Here is a 12,039-nt window from a genome sequence, read left to right on the forward strand (position 1 = left end):
CTGTGGACTGCTGGGGAAGATGTGTCACACACTAGAAATAAGCCACCATGGTTCCAACAGTGAACTTCACCACTGCTGAGGCCTTCTTAGGCCTGCAAGGACTTCAGGCCTCTGTGGCAAATCCCACGCACATGGAACTGCATGTGGAGTAGACCACTAACCCTCATGTGGGCTCCAGCCACTGGGACTGCTGGAACCTCTGCTCTCCTGCTTGTGTTCTGAGCTAATGCCTCCTGTTTAGCCAGGGGCCCCAACCATTTCTTCCAAGGATACCCACCTGTACCACCTGGTGTGGTGACCTATGTTCTGTGGGGCTCCTGGTCTCTTTTACATGGCGTGGATGGGCCCATTTCACCAGGGTGCCAAACCTTCCTCCACGCTTGGTCCTCTTGTGTGCCACCCCTACTCCAGCCCACCTGTGCAGGGATGAGGATGCTTCTGCAGCCCTCCCCCCCTCCCCCATGGTTGTGGCACAGGTAATGCTACTTTTAGTGAAGTGAGAGTACCTTTACCAGTTCCTTGGGAATACAAGGCAAGATTCCAAAATCGGGCCAGCTTGACCAGGGGTCATACCCACGACCCAGTGGGAAGGGGCCTGAGCCAAAAGGAGGCTCTGTGTCACAGTAACCTCCGCAGATGTGCACACTTGAGAGGAGCAGCTGCTCCAGCACATGCTCTATGCAGGCCTAGGCTTGCCTCCCTCCTGGCTAACCAAGATGCCAGGTTCCCTCTGACTGTTGACTGTCAGCTCAATTCACCCATTTTCTGCACATACTCTATGTGTGTCACTTTGACCAGTTTATCAGAATTTCCCTCCAGAGCTCCTGGGAACCACACCCTGATCATCCCAACATGGCTCATTATCTTAAGACTCTGCTCTTTACTTATTTTGAGTCAGGGTCTCTCTATGTTGCCCAGGCTGGTTCCAATTCCTGGGCCCACATGATCTTCCTTTAGGCTTTCTTACTAGCTGGGATGACAGGCATGTGCAATGACTTATACCTCCCCTACTTCTTAACCACTTTCAAACCAAAGCCACATTTATCCTATTCATCGCTTACGGCATGGTCACTGTATGGAAATGGATCAGTATCCCCCGAATCCTGAATATATGCAGTCAACTGCCCTCTAGCTGTGATGGGAGAAAGCAATGGTGGGGCTTGGAATGGCTAAGCCTTTCCAAAGCCAGGAGCGCCAGGTTTCCCTTTGCTCCTGTGACAATTTCCTTTCTTTTCTTTTTTTAAGCACATATTTTTATTTGGTAGTATAGAGGTGATGGATAAAGGGGTTACAGTTACATAAATCAGGTAATAAGCACATTTCTTTTTGGACAATGTCACCTCTTTGCGTGCTGCCTCCCAGCTTTACCCTCCCTTCCACACCCACAAGTTTATAGTTCATTTTCAATATAGTGTCTAATGACTACCACTGCTGCATTTCCTCCCTATAGTCCCTCCATTTCTGTGCCTCTTTACCCTTCCAAAGACAAATAAACATGACAAAAAGAAAAGAAAAAACATGAGGAAAAATTCTCTGATTTCCTTTTCCTGGAGTTCATTTCGATAAATATTGTTTTATATGATCATAGGCACATAGGCATTTCACCAGTATGCTCTTCCCCTAAGAGGATCCTCCTCTGATCTCACTATGTGTGAATGCCTAGCTTCTCGTATAATTCATCATGCCTATGTACTTTAGATCTAGGTCATGCATCTGTCTGATAATCTCTGGGTAAACTTTGTCATGTTTATAGTCAGAATTCCCATCAGTTCCTAGTTTCCATATAGTAAAATGAACAAGCCTAAACTTGATTCCACGCTGGTGACCTGTAATCCTGTAAATTATAACCAGTTCACTAACCAAACCATGACACACACTGCAGTTCACAGCCCTTACTTTCTTCTTGACTTCAGCATAGGGAGTCAGGAGAGGGAGAGGATAAACTCAGATGATAAAATTACAACCCAAAGGAACACTTGAGTCTGCCCCCCCCCCCCCCCATGATCTTGTACATGCTGCCAGGCAGTGAGTAGCACAATCTAGTAATAAGCTCCCTCATACACAATCTGGTGACCCCAAGGCAGGAGAAAGCCCAAAGAGTGAGTTCTGCTCACCTCCTTGCAGAAAGAGAAACACAGAACAACCCCCTCCTCCAGTCCCAGAGACCCCTCTGCATGCTGCAAAAAAAGAAACAAAACAAAACAAAAAAACGGTCCCACCCTCATCTCACTGCACTGATAACCAGAGTCTCCAGTTTGTGGAAGTCCAGATCTTCCAGTGATGGTACCTGGCCTGGAACTCTGTTGCTGAATTCCCAGACTCTCTGTCTGAATGCCTGTAGTCTAGCAGCCCAGGACAAGCACTGATCCACCAGGGGGCCAGCAATGGATGGCCAGTAGACAAGGCTTCTCTTCTTCTCTTTTTCTGAGCTATCTGCTTCAGAATGTGAGTCACAAGGGGAGGGGTGAGCTGGTGAGTCTCTGTTCTTGAACACCAATGCAGGCTGTGCAGTCATCTTTCTGTCCCTAAGGCTCTCACAGGCTCTAAGACCATTGGTGTATCTCCATCTGGGCAGGAGGGAAATGGACTTACTGACAGGAGCAGAATAGGAATGACATCTGGACAAAGCCTCCCTCAAAACCATGAGAATCTAGTCTACTGCAAAAACTCAAAGAGATTTTAGAAGATCACACTAAAGATCAGCTCTGCTTTATTTACAGGTGGCCAATTACTGCCTCAGAGACATTTCTGAATGAACTCAGAAAACTTTTGTGAGGTCAAGGCCACTCTGAACAGACAATAGTCACATGACCTACTGAAGAGAAGCCACCTTATAGAATACTGGAGCAAAGAGTGGGGTCCCAAAGGACTTAAATTCGGGGCCTGGGCACTGGCCCTGAGCTTTTTATGGTCAAAGCTAGTACTCTACCACTTTGAGTCACAACTCCACTTCTGGTTTTTAGGTAGTTATTTGGAGAAAAGAGTTTGAAGGCTTTTCTTGCTTGGTCTGGCATCAAACTGCAATCCTCAGCTCTTAGCCTTCTGAGTCAGCACTGGACTTATCTGTTGACTAGATTATCTAACCTCTCTAAGAAAGAACACTTAGGAAAATTAATTCTCGTAGGCAGGTACTGTGCTCACAGCTCTAATTCCAGCTAGTTAGGAGGCAGTGCTCTGGAGGATTATGGTTGGAGGCCAAGCTGGGCAACATGTTGGGGAGACTTAATACTCACAAATAGCATTCCAGCTATTCAGGAAGCATAAATATGAGGGCTATGGTCCAGGTTGGTCTGGGTAAAAATATGAGACTCTCTCTGAAAAATAACTAGCTTTAAATAAAGGGCATGGAAATGGCTCAAGTAGAAAAGTGCCAACCTTCCTGTTTTAATGGATATTAAAATATAAATCCTTTCCAGGCACCTATGACAGAATACAAGCTAATATTTTTTTGGTAAAAGTCTTCTGTTAAGAGACAGGAAGCTAGGCACTACTGGCTCACAACTGTAATCCTGCTACTCAGGAGATTGAGATATAAGACTCTTAGTTCCAAGCCAGCCCTGGTAAATGAATTCAAAATCCTTTCCAGTTAGCCACCAAAAATCCAGAAGTAGAGCGGTGGTTCTAGTGGCAGTATGTCTTCTGGTAACTCCCAACCATTACACCATGGTTCTGAGTGGCCAAGATGGGTGCTGTTTACTATGGTAAATTATGGAGTTATATCTGAGCTATCTTAAACACAGGAACTATAGGTAACAGTTAGGGTTTCAAAAAATGCTTCTCACTTTTCTGTTTCTACCTATTCATGGAGAGTTTGCAGCTTTTATTAATATCACAGGAGAGTGCAGAGGCAGATAACTGTTCTGGTCTCTCCCTGTTCTTGTAATTTAACATTTAGAAGGAGGTGGTTGAGGGAAGCCAAATGCTTTCTCTCTTTCCGTTTCTCTTCTCTCTCTCTCTTTTATTTTTAAAAATGTACATCTAGGTTTTGATTTCTGAGTCTTGGCCAAAGTGTGGCTCTATAACCCGGCGTTTTCTTGTGCTTCTCTGGCAGGCTAGTGATGTGCATGGATCCCTTAAGGAATTTGGGAGCCAAGATCTGAGAGAAAGAGGCTGAATGAAAGCTATTAAGAGCTATTGATAAGAGTCCACCATATTAAGGACCTTGCAGTCCATGGAGAGGGCCAACTGCCAGAAACCCTCATCTACTGGCCCTTCTGAGTCAACAACCAGGATCACAGCCCTTTATCCTGTGTAGTCTGCCTGAAGCCGCTGCCATCAAGTAGTGTGGCAGAGTCTATTGGGACTCATACATCCCAAGCAAGACAATGCGATTTAACAGCCATGGGAAAAATGAGATCGCTCTTCCTGGGGAGGAAATTAAAGCGCCTCCTCTTCAAAACAACAACAACAACAACAACAACAACAAACTTGTTCCTGGTAAAAAATAATTCTTACCATAGAAATGACAAGCTTTCACTCTATCTAAAGTGTATTGTTCCTTTCCTATTCATCTTTCCTACTACTTTTACTATGGTTTGTATTTTGCCTTAATTCTTCTCTCCTGGGACTCAAGGACTGAGGTAGATAGCTGTGCTGACTCTCCAGTAACACCCATCAGAGTGACCACAACCAGAACCTGGACAATCTACAGTCTTTGAACACTTCTGGTAGAATGCAAATGGGCCACTGTCATGGAACTGAGTAGAGGCCCTAGAAACTAAGCATTGTGGGCACAGGCAAGTTCTTCCTAGGAGTGGACACAGAGCTGTGGAAGCAGGACTCAGAGATGCACGCATGTCATGTACACAGCAGCAGTAGGCACGCAAGCCAAAGAGTGGATCCCTGTCTCAGTGGCCTGGTCACAAGCTGCCTGGAAGGGACCATACAGCTCTCAGATACTATAACATCACAGCACACACAGTATAGGAGCCTTGTTGGGAGAGGGGTCTGCAACAGCCGGAAGGCTGCTATGACTACTGCCCAGCCAGTGGTCACTTGCATTGTCATTGCAGCCACCACTGCGATGCTCTTGCCTTCTGACTCCAGGGAGCAAGGTCAGGAGAGGACCACAGACTATCAGTACTTGCAGGGCACTTGCATGTAGCTGTTCTGCCTGCACAGTACAGGGCAGACAACACCCCCAGGACTGTAGCCAGAGGACTATACAGTGCAGACTCAATGAGGCAAGACAAAGCACAAACAAGCTGTAGCAAGTCTCCACGAGTGTCAGCCCCTTTGAGGATGGTGGTTCTAGAAGCTCTCCATGTGGGGCTCCATACAACTGGGACCACATGAGGCAGAGCTCCACGGTGTCCCTCAGTGTGGATGCTCGTGGTGTGATAGTGGGCTTGAGAGTCTCTACAAGTACATGCAAGGGTCCCCATACAACCCAAGCCAGGCGCAGATGGCCTCCCTGAAGAATACATGGGCAGACAGAGCACAAAGGAGCACCTAGAGCAATGGGACTGCACATAGCAACAGGACCCCACGCGTGACATTATCTCCATGTGTTTAAGCTTCAGGACCAGCCAGCCGTCAGCCCAGGGCAGCTACCTTCAGCCTCCTGACTCCAGCAATTCCCACCCCAGCAAGTGTGTGGAAAGCAAGTGGAAGGAGAGAAGTCAGGGTCCTGGTCAAGCTAGGTTGCAGACACCTCTAAAAGGGAGGATATTATAGAAGGGTACTACTGGCTTCCTAAATTACTTTTTCCCTGAGGATACACCAGCCATTAATTATAGAGAACTTTTACAGAGGGAGGCAAACATGAATATGTACGTGTGTCTTCGCACGTGTGGCTGCTGTCATAAAGCACAGGGTGATTAGCACATGGACAGCCCTGGGGCAGCAGCTACCCAGGAGTCTGGCCAGTGGCCCTGAGTCAGGGACAGGTGGCTCAATATGGTGATCATTGGGGCTGGAGGCAGACAGAGTCTCAGAACAGCCATGGCACTATATGTAGGTGATTGGGTCAGCGTGCGAGATGATTTTTTTTCAACTACATGGCAACAACAGTACTCCCAGAGAATTGTGCTCTTCTTAGTCTCATTTTATTATCTTCATAGTCTCATTTTTATTATAAAGGTGTTGCACAGAGAGTTTACTATTTTGTAAGTCAAGTAATGAGTACACTTCTTTTTTTTGTTTTTGGGTCCGGTCGTGGGGCCTGAACTCTGGGCCTGGGCGCTGTCCCTCAGCTCTTCAGCTCAAGGCTAGCACTCTACCACTTGAGCCACAGTGCCACTTATGGCTTTTTTTTCTTTTTGCTTATGTGGTGCTGAGGAATCGAACCCAGGGCCTCATGTATGCAAGGCAAGCGCTCTACCACTGAGCCACCTTCCCAGCCCCATGAGTGCACTTCTTTTTGGACAATGTCACCCCTTCATTGGCTTTCTCCTAGTTTCCCCCCTCCCTGCCCACAAGTTGTACAGTTCATTTTCTATGTAGTGTCTACTGAGTACCATGCCTGCATTTGTTAATCTTTTCTCCCTCCATTTCTGCACCCTTCTTGCTCCTAAGAAGACAGAAAAACCCAAACAAAACAACAAAAAGCAAAAACAAACAACACAACCATGTGCCATATTTGTTCTTACATTAACCCCCTTCTTGAGTCCAGATGGTGATCCTACCTAGTGATGCTGGTGCCCTTTATGCCCTTTTAAACCCTGACCCTATCACCCCTCCCTTGGCACATCCTCCTGTTCTTAACTCCTACTCAGACTTTGTTGGCCACAGAACACTGACCTCCTCAGCTACCCTACCTCTCTCCAAATGATGCCTGCAGTACACACGGTGCCACACAGAGAACACGTGGCCCTCAGCAGTGGCAGCCTGCAAGAAAGCTTGTGACAGACACTACAGGTGACTCTTACCCATCTGTGGTCTGAATGTGGCTGGTACACAACGTGCTTTGCGCTAGATTCTACAGCTCAGTAATGGCGTCCTTGACTTCATCTCTAAGTGAATGCAAAGCTCCTTTGGAACCAGGACGAGATTTTAGGAAGCAGCATTGGTTGACTAAACAAATGCACATGGATCCAAGTTGTGGAAGTCAGGCTTTGGTTGAGGGCTTAATCATTAATCAGAGGGCTAAATCCTACAACTTGACAATGTATCTCTTTAAGGCCGAGGAAGGGGAAGGAGCTTGTTTCAACTCCTCCAGGCTGTCTGCACTCTTTGGTACATGATCCTTTCCTCCATCTTCACAGCAAAGGTAGAATCTGAATATGCCATGCCATGAAGGCTGCTTTGGCATGAAGACTACAGAGAACTGAAGGCAAGGGAGAGAAAGCTGAGGCTGGATGCTCTACACTCTCTCCTTTCTGTCTAAAAGCAAGGTATAATTTTCCCTTTTATAAAAGCAATAGGTAGCAGTTAGACATGAGCTCTGAGATTTGTAAAAAGAACCTAAAATACATAATCCTTTGTTCGGTGCCTACGTGCTGAACGACCCTTCCCTTTTCCTCTTTATCTCCATCTCCATCTCTTATCTCACACACACATTCTCTCTGCCTGCTGATTTGCTTGTCTTCTTGCTGATATGCTTCAAGCCATATTTCCAAGGTCAGTTTTCCTCTGGAGTATTAGTCATCTCATGGCCTTCATGTAGTTCTAATGAAAAGTAGGTCCTGGTTTTATCAGGTGAGAGAGGGCTACTCTGACCAGAGATGCCTTTGTTCATTACAATGTCATTATTATATCTCTGGGTTTTTAATTTTTCTTCCCTGGGGGTTTTCTTAGCAGGTCATGGGTAATCACACGTGCAGAGTGATTCCTGAAACATGTCATAATTCTTTTCTTTCCCTATACTGCCTGCTCCTGTATAAGAACTTGACACTCCAAGCCCCTAAACTTGCCAGATGCCTGGGTGGACATAATGCCTGGGTGGAGGTAATGATTGTTGTTGATTTCTGAGGCAAGCTACTTTCATCATGGAAACAACCTTTTTGTATAAGCTTTCTAATTTTTTTTTATTAGGGAGGGAGCATCCTGGAGCTTGAACTCAGGGCTTGAGTGCTTGCTGTCTCTGAGCTTTTTTTTTTTGCTCAAAGCTAATGATCTACCACTTGAGATATAGTTCCACATCTACCATTTCCCAGAGTTTATTGGAGACAAGTGTCTCAGGGACTTTCCTGCCTGGTCTGGCTTTGAAAATGTGATCCTCAGCTTTCAGCCTCTCGAGTAGCAAGGATTACAGGCATGAGCCACTGGTGCTTCCAAGTTTTCTATTCTCAATACACCTTGCTATCAATCTCATGTTTTGAAACTGAAGTGGAATATCTTGCAGGAAACAATCCACGGGGCCGTGTTGATCTTCTGAAACAAATGTGGCATCATCTGTCCTAGTCCCATACTAGGAAAACCAGAGATTCCTGCAACATGGGCCTGTGAACAAACAACACTTATCCACCATGTTTCCTAGTTCTCCTCACAAAATTTACCACCCTCTTCCTTATCATTTATCTGCAATTTTCACCCTCTCTGTTCTTTTAAGTTTCCAGAATGGTTTTTATTAAAGTTCCATGCTGTATTATAAACATACAAGTGATGAGAAAACTGTAACTAGAAACATGCACTTATCTGGCATTCTCTAAAATACCATTATACAAGTTTTCATTGACTTAGAAAAATACCCACTAAAACAATCACAGTCACCCTCCCTTAAAGTGGTATGTCAGCCTCTTTCTAACTGCTTCTTTGGATTTTCACTGCTTATCTCTGTAGCACCAATAAATGCAAGTATTAAAATCTGCCTACCTTAACTCTTGTTAATCTGTATTTTGTTAGTTTGACAATGCCTACAATGACCTAAGAGGCTAGAAAGAAAGTTTCCTCCTTGCTCCAGTCGTAATGCAGCACCTGCTTCCTTCTCCATGCATGTCTCACCCTTTGTAATAGCACTTAGGGCTCCCCTGGGCTATCTAGAGTCATCTTCCCATTCCAATCACATTTAGAAAACCCCATCCTTTAACCCTGTAACCTAGGCTCCCTCCAGTTCTCACCTTCTCTCTGGCCTACAGAGCCGTTCCTTATCTTTCTGGGTTGTTTCTGCCCAGCCTCCACCACCATGTGCCTATCCCCAGGCCAGCGTACTCCTCAGTTTTTTAGCTTTCACAAACTTGGGTCATCAAAACTGGATGGCCAGTGTGTACTTCCATTTATAGACTCCAGCTGCGTGAAGCCACCCCAGCTGTGTGTTATTGACTACCAGCCAGCTGCCATTCCTATGACTTAGGGGGAGCAAGTTCCAAAGCTTCCACCATACTGCAACCACACAGACTGTAGCATGTATTCTGGACAAGCCTCTGTCAGCTCACACAGAAGTATTTTGCAGGAAGATACAAAAAGAGAAGGAAGTAGAATGGCTATAATCAAGAACTCTAATAACAACAGATGCTGGAGGGGATATGGACAGAGGGGAACCTTATTGCATTGTTGGTAGGAGTGTAAACTTGTTCAATCACTTTGGAAAGTAGTATGGAGGTTCCTCAAAAGACTCCATAGAGAGCTCTCCTATGACTCAGCAATCCCACTTTTGGGTATTTACCCAAATGTTCACAAACAAGACCACACTAAAGCTACCAGCACAACTATGTTTATTGCAGTATTATTTACCATAGCTAAGATATGGAACCAACCCAGATGCCCCTCAGTAGATGAATAGATCAAGAAAATGTGGTATATATACACAATGGATTTCTGTGCCTCCATCAGAAAGAATGACATTGCCTCATTTGTTAGGAAATGGAAAGACTTGGAAAAAATTATATTAAGTGAAGTAAGCCAGGCCCAAGAAACATAGGTTCCATGGTTTCCCTTATTTGTAATAACTAGTATATGTCTGAGTCAAGCAGAAAAAGTCAGGTAAGTTGATGTTAGGGAAATGAACCCTAAGGTATGTATTCAAATGTTTTTTTCTTTCATGGATTGTTTCTAACACATTTATAAGATTGTTTCTTTGTTGCTTTGTTATGTCCCTCCCCCACGGTAGAACCCCTGTTTTCACTGTATTTGATGTTGGTATAATTTGTGAAGGGGAAGGGAAAAAACAAATCGTTTAAATAGGGATACAGGTGGATCCATTGCAACAATGAGATGTACAAGTTGTTATGTCGAAAACGAACTTTACAACTTTGTTAGGGGGAGAAGGGGGAGGAGGATTGGGGAGGGCGGGAGGAGGATGGGAAGGGATGGGAAGGGGAAACAAAGGAGGAGGCTATAATGCTTGATAAGAAATGTACTAATTATCTTGCCCATGTAATTGTAACCCCTCTGTACAGTATTTTCACAATAAAAAAAGAAAAAAAATCTACAAAAAAAAAAAAAAGAGAAGGAAGTGTCACCTGGTCTGGACTGCTTGGGCCACAAGCAGTTGTCACTGCAACTCACAGCCCACCATGGATCAGTGTCTGTAACTCACAACATTTCCCTCTATAATGCATTTCTAAACCCTCTGCATATGCAAAAGTCTACATTCTTTCATTGCTTACAAAATTACACTCTTTTGAAAGGCCAAATATCAAATATTTTAAAAGTAAGAAAATTAAAATTAACCTTGCCAGATGAATTACTCAACAATGGACACCCTTTCTTCCACTGGAAAGAAGTTACAATATATGAGAGTCAACTTCCCAAATATACACTTATCACATCTCATACACAGAGAGGAAAAATATCCATAGGTCAGGATGTATGTCACAAAATGTGAGAGGCACAGGAGGTTTTAGTAATATAGTTCCAAAAAACAGATGGGAAAGGGTAAAAATTTACTTCAATTGGCCCAGTCACATGCAATACCCAGCCCCAGCAGATCACATGCAGCCACATTTTGCAATGCTAAGCACTTCAAGGCACATCCTGTTATGTCCTACCATGTCCTGAGATACTGTGAACCCAAAGCAACATCATGCCCTGCCCCACCACGTTAGATAGCATCATGCTTAGTTCCTCCCTTCTAGCCTGGCTCCATCCCTATTCTGGAGAGGGAGAAATGCAGAAGGAAATGAGCAGGAATATGAGGAAAGGATGTCCAGGGCTACCAAGCCAGGGCCATTATAGGGGTAAGAAATGAACAGTCTGAAGAAGTCAATATGACTTCAAATTTATTCAGATCCATCCCAAATGGGTAGGATTCAAAATAGAGACACAGAAAGCAACTCTAACCAAATAGATGTTTCCATCAAAATGACCAATTCCCAATATATTGAAGATGACGATGTCACACAGACATAGAAACGTACTTTATTACTCTTTGTCATGGAATCAAAAGTCTCCTCATAATGGATATTTACAGATTGGGAAGGGAGAGAGTAAGATGAGTATGAAAATCATACCACCCAATTACATCTTTAGTGACAGTCACAGAAGTCATTTGGAATGGTAGCTTTGAGTACCAGGATGCTGTGGTTATGCCTGTAGCCAGTGGCACCATCCACACAGGTCTACTTTTGTGGGTGGGCAGTTCTAAGGCCAAGGGGAAATCCATTGGCAGTGAGTGTGAGAGGGAGGACATAGAGACAGCTATACCGACAAAAGTTGCAAAAGTTCCCTCTATCTGGACCAGAGGTTCTGAGAAGCAGCCAAGGCCATATCACCTGGGAGGCATCCAACCACCTTCCCTCATTCAAAACCTGCCTACTGGATTTAGGACAATTGTCAAGAGACATAGGACAGTCATTGTCAAGAGAGCCACAGAGGGAAGGAAGCAAAAGTAGAGAACTGTCAGAATCAGAAAATCTGTCAGGAACATGCTTAGAAAGGACAAAGGGCAAAGTTTGCTGTACAATGATGAGACTGGGCTACTGAGTAGGTTTAACACAAAACTCGCTCCACAGACCCCAAGACATGGTGAGAACACAGGACTAGCCTTCAATCCTGCCTGGCATCTAAGTAGGTGAACCTCAATTCACACTTGGCATCGAATAGTTTTTCTCTGGTGGAGAGCTCACTGGACCTCTGTGAGTCTGGTCAGTCAGTGGAGGCATTGCTGGTGATGGTGTCCAGGGCTGGCTCTGACTGCTCTCCATTCTGCTGGGAGAAGCT

Source organism: Dipodomys spectabilis, unplaced genomic scaffold, assembly GCF_019054845.1.
Source record: "Dipodomys spectabilis isolate Male_0828 unplaced genomic scaffold, ASM1905484v1 ptg000098l, whole genome shotgun sequence".
Taxonomy (NCBI): domain Eukaryota; kingdom Metazoa; phylum Chordata; class Mammalia; order Rodentia; family Heteromyidae; genus Dipodomys; species Dipodomys spectabilis.